Here is a 5,774-nt window from a genome sequence, read left to right as displayed (position 1 = left end):
TGGCTCCCAAGCCACTACAAGCCCTCAGGGCTTTGCCGCATTTACTCGCTCATTGATTGCACTGGTCTACAAAAACAAAACAATTTTTAGTTGCATGAACTTTGATGATTGATTTAGGATAAGTTTTGGTTGTTGAACCCAATTCTGAGCTCAGAATTGCTCTATCACGTCAGGTTTTTTCGCAGCGCATTTTCCCCAATTTCATAAATTGATCAAATTTTGACTTTCATTAGCGACGGTACGGTGAGCGTATAACAGCAACAGATCAAATATCGTTATTGAAATCACCTATAATGAAACCTCGGCTGAAAGTTTTGTTGTAGTACTGAATGACAGAGATTTCGATTAACTTTAATCCAATGGTTCTCAATCTTTTTCAATCACGGACCTCTTTTCGTATTTCGAAAATATATGCGGACGCATTCATTTTTCTTTGGTAGTTCATTACTTAGTTACCATCTTTATCTTTATACATCTGCCATGCAGACTTAATCGGCTTTATAAATGCTTTTTATGACAGCACCTTGCTCTTTAGTAAAACATGAACATTGTAAACAATAAACATAACATTGTTCTTACAAGGTAGTACAGAAGGTACAACATAAAATTATGCGCTTTGGCAAATAACCTAAATGTGTGATCATATAAGCTTGTTTTGAAACATTAAAAGACACAGGATGTCTGCTTATCCAAAGAACCAAATTGCTTATCGTGCTTATCATGCTTAATCTGCTTATCATGCTTAATGTGCATATCGTGCTAATTCTGCTTACTCTGCTAACTTGAAACCAAACGAAAGACAGGGTGTAATTTTCGCAGTATACTTTCATTGACTTTATGGAGTCAGTTTGTGTTATTGAGCTGTAATTTTGGATTGTATTAAATACTATGTCATCTAGCTGTCAAAAAGCGTACATGCGCCAATGACCCCAATATTTTTTGCTACATTTATGGTTGCTTCACTGTCTCTTCTCAACGACATGAAATTACCGATTTTGTGAAAAGGTCTTATTTCGCTTACTTTAAGGTGAAGTTAGGGGACCAAGATAAAAGTTGGGCCCCTCATAAAGTATGCAGAAGTTGCTTGGAGAGTTTGAGATCTTGGTCTCAGGGCAAGGACAAACATCTGAAGTTTGGTATACCAATGATCTGGCGAGAACAAAAAAATCATCTCGATGATTGCTACTTTTGTCGTGTCAGTGTGAAAGGTTACAACAAGAGGAACAAGCACAAGCTGCAATATCCAAATCTTGCCTTTGCTTTGCGTCCTATTGCACACAGTGACGAAATACCTGTGCCTACCTTTACTCATCTGCCCGAAAGTAGTGAAGAAGAGCTTAGGTTATCCTCTGATTCTTCACAAACTGATAAAGAAGTTTCAGATTTAGATTTTCAACCCTTGAGCTCCTTTTCTGAGCAACTCTTCAGCGCAGCCTCAGAACTGCTAGCTTCACGGCTCCAGGAAAAAAACCTTCTCCAGCTTGGATGTTCTGTCACGTTTTACCGGAATCGAGAAAAGCTATTTCTGAACTATTTTTCCTCTCAAAGATCTTTGGTTTATTGCCATGATATTGAAGGTCTTCTATTGCAATAAGGAATAGCCAAATATCAACCAGAGGAGTGGAGACTGTTTACTGACAGCTCAAAACGAAGCCTGAAGTGTGTGTTACTTCACAATGAAAATAAATATGCATCGATTCCAGGAGGACATTCTGTGACACTCAAAGAGACGTATGAAAACATTGAGAATGTGCTGGAAACACTGAAGTACAGTGATCATGGCTGGAGATTATGTGTAGACATAAAAATGATGAACTTTCTGTTAGGACAGCAAGGTGGTTACACCAAATACCCTTGTTTTCTTTGATACTGGGATAGCAGAGCCAAAGATGAGCATTGGATAAAAGATAAGTGGCCAGAAAGGAGCAGTATAACACCTGGAGAAAAAAGTATCATTCATAACCCGTTAGTGGATACCAAGAAGATCATCCTGCCGCCACTTCACATCAAACTTGGCGCAATGAAACAGTATGTTAAAGCCCTTGATCACAATGGAGATTGCTTTAAGTATATATGCCAAGCCTTCCCAAGTCTTAGTGAAGAAAAAAAAAGGCTGGAGTTTTTAACGGCCCACAAATAAGGCAGTTGCTCAGAGATCCAAATTTTGCTGCATCAATGAACACATTAGAAGCAAGGGCATGGAATGCTTTTTCTTTAGTTGTTAGTAACTTCTTTGGCAACAGAAAGGCAGAGAACTATGGTGATCCCACTTTCTTAATAATTCAGTAATAACTTCAATTTTACAGAACAAGGGAAATAACTCAGAGAAGAGAGAATTTCCACGAGTAAGAGAAGCGAAGAGAGCGATTTAAACAAAACATTTCTTTTTATACTAAAGTATTGACCAATCAGCTTTTAGCCAATCAGCCCCTAATCACGTGTCAGTTCCAATTTAAGCCTTTTTCTCACAAAGAATTCAAACCGCTTTACACCAGTACAGAAAACCACTTGACACACTTACTATATCACATATTGGTTTGAAACTACGATTGTGATTAAAGATACTAGAACAATACCTGCTACCATAAAACCACGTGTCACATATTACACCACGAAAACAAGGTACTTGAAACACTTCAATCTATGTCAGCACGCTACAAAGCTTTGCAAATATTACATTATCTAGACTGGAGAAAAATCAAAACTATTGCAATGCCAATATATATAATTATTATTTGCAATTTCTACATAATCCCCACAATATAATTCCCCCCACTCAGAAAAGCTTTGAGGTAGGAATGTTGGTTTTGGCATCTTGCAATCCTTGAGAATAGAGCATTTGTTTGTTTTCTCCAGTCAGATTTGTGCAGTCATCACAGGTCACACGAATTGATACATGCAATAGAAAAAATAGCAGTAAACATTCTTCACTAATACTATGTTGTATAGAAGGGTTTTTTAAATATTTTGATATTATTTTTTTTATATAGCTTTTACCACAACCAAAGTAACATAAAAGTATGGTAATGTAATTGCACACAAAACCTAACACAAACAGTTTGAATGAAATGATTGCCATTATAACTAAATGCATTTCAATATTTTCACACAAATGATATCGGACAACGCGTTTGGTTTGCCGAATTGTTATAGCAAGATAATGTAAGTACAAGGGTGGGTAAGGGTTAAGAGGGTTTGCATAATGCAGGAGAAGAAAATAAAAGTTCGATCAGTCTGAGTAATAAGCTTTATATCGCGATTCGCCTCAATTCGTTTTCTGCTTGCATTTGTTGATGCAAGTTTATGCGGTACCCATTTGTGAATCGAGGTTATTACGGGATATAGTCACAAATCAACAGATTCTGACTTATACAGGATAGCAGTTTGCAACCTAGTATATTATGACAAACAAGGCAAAATAATCGTACGGCGTTCTTGTTAACGCTAGTACTTAATGTAAGTCATTTATGAAGAAATAAAGGTGGGTTAATATAAAACGTAGCTAAAAGTGCTTAGCGTAAGAAAAGCTTAAGAGAATGCTTTGTAGGTAGACAATGGGGTGAAAGTGACCGTTGATAAGTATTTGGCTTAGTTAGCCTGTGTCCATGCAAATAAAATAAAATAAAAAATCATCTACCACAAAACATGATATGGAAAAATAAGTATAGATAAAAGTCGATAGGGGGATAAGGAATACATTAACTTATAGTTCAAATTTAAGTTCTCGTTTATGATTATGATGCGCGGTTTACGCAGAACAAATAAGATATAACTACAGTATGAATTTATATGCGCGTTGTCCTTGGGGACATAAAATTATGAGGTAAAATCAGAGTAATAAACGTATTTAATATTTTTGTTATTAATAATCATGATATATGTGCGCTAGCTAATATCTAATAACACCAATAACATGCTACGATTTATTCAGAAATGAGTAATGTACTTTACCGGCTAAGAATTAATCGGGTGCAGAATCAAATGTAGAAATGTCCACAACAGATTGATAACTTCGTTCTTCTTGATGATTTTTCTTCCATTTTTCTTTTGAGCGATGTTTGACGCTGGTCGGTGTTGGTTGCTGGCTTTGGCTAGTGTTGGCTAGCGTCGTCATCAGCGTAATCCATAAGGCCAGTAGCATGATAGTCATTGTTCGTTAGCGAGATTTCTTTCAACTGGCTACTTCGAGAATTTTTGAAATGTCTGCCGCAATTTTCTCGCTAACAGACGGTTGAATGCAGTTTTGTCTCTCGATCCTAATCTGATTCCAGTTCTGCCATAACTTCCATTCAGCGGAACCGAAATGACTCAGAGAAGAGAGAATTTCCACGAGTAAGAGAAGCGAAGAGAGCGATTTAAACAAAACATTTCTTTTTATACTAAAGTATTGACCAATCAGCTTTTAGCCAATCAGCCCCTAATCACGTGTCAGTTCCAATTTAAGCCTTTTTCTCACAAAGAATTCAAACCGCTTTACACCAGTACAGAAAACCACTTGACACACTTACTATATCACATATTGGTTTGAAACTACGATTGTGATTAAAGATACTAGAACAATACCTGCTACCATAAAACCACGTGTCACATATTACACCACGAAAACAAGGTACTTGAAACACTTCAATCTATGTCAGCACGCTACAAAGCTTTGCAAATATTACATTATCTAGACTGGAGAAAAATCAAAACTACTGCAATGCCAATATATATAATTATTATTTGCAATTTCTACATAATCCCCACAGAACTATCGAGACCTCGTAAAAGAAATGTTGTCCAGCATGCAAGAGATGAAATGCAATATGAGCATAAAGCTCCATTTTCTGAAAAATCATTTAGATTAGGCTTACTTTCCTGAAAACCTTGGTCACGATCACATAATTATGCGAGTATTGTGAGAAAGCCTTTACTAAGTGGCGCTCATAGAAAATGTTTAGGAGCTTCTCACCCTGATTCTGTATCCGTGTAAATATTGTTTTGGATTTCCATTTTTACCTTTTTCAACATCGTATTTTCCATTAAAGTAAAATACAGCTTTGCATTGTTGTGGTTGGTAAATAGCATTTGGTAATTATACTTTCCAGTTTCTTAATTCTGTTTCTGTTTTGGTGATGTACAATACAGAGTTCTTCTCAGTTTTTAAATAATATGTCGGACATCCAAAGTTCAATGTCATATTCAACTTTATAGCTTCGGGTTGGTTTGCGAAGACAGCATTAGTTTAATAGTTTAAAAAAATATTTAGAGTCGCAAGTATAGCAAAAATTTCCATTTTCTAATTCAATAACTTTGAGCTTTTATGTAATAAGTATATAGAATATAAGTGGTTGCTGCATTAAACTGATATTCAATTATAGCAGTTTCGCTTTTTAATTTCTGTGATTTTGTCTGCATTTCATTTTATTCTTTAATGTGATAGAGGTGTCCATATTTTTACATAAACATTATCTCCTTGGGTTGCGTGTATTTGTTTTAGCTATTTTACTAACTTTAAGTTATTTATTAAGTATCAAGATGGCAATATTTCAATATACTGTATTCAACTTAAAACTGCAATATACTTCTGTTTAAGTATATCTTTCATAACGCACTTTCAAGTTTTTCGTGATTATGTGCCCGTTATTTTACTGCTACAAACAGGATTTTCTGAAGTAATATGTCAACAAAGTAAATCAAGTGTACGTTTTGTATGATGAAAGATATGTCGGCTTCGCTTATGTTTGCAAATTTTCACATGAGTCCCAAATAATTTGCAAACTTTTTTTTAGGAA

This window comes from Clavelina lepadiformis, chromosome 7 (assembly GCF_947623445.1).
Source record: "Clavelina lepadiformis chromosome 7, kaClaLepa1.1, whole genome shotgun sequence".
Classification (NCBI taxonomy): Eukaryota; Metazoa; Chordata; class Ascidiacea; order Aplousobranchia; family Clavelinidae; genus Clavelina; species Clavelina lepadiformis.
Note: the sequence above shows the minus strand (reverse complement) of the source record.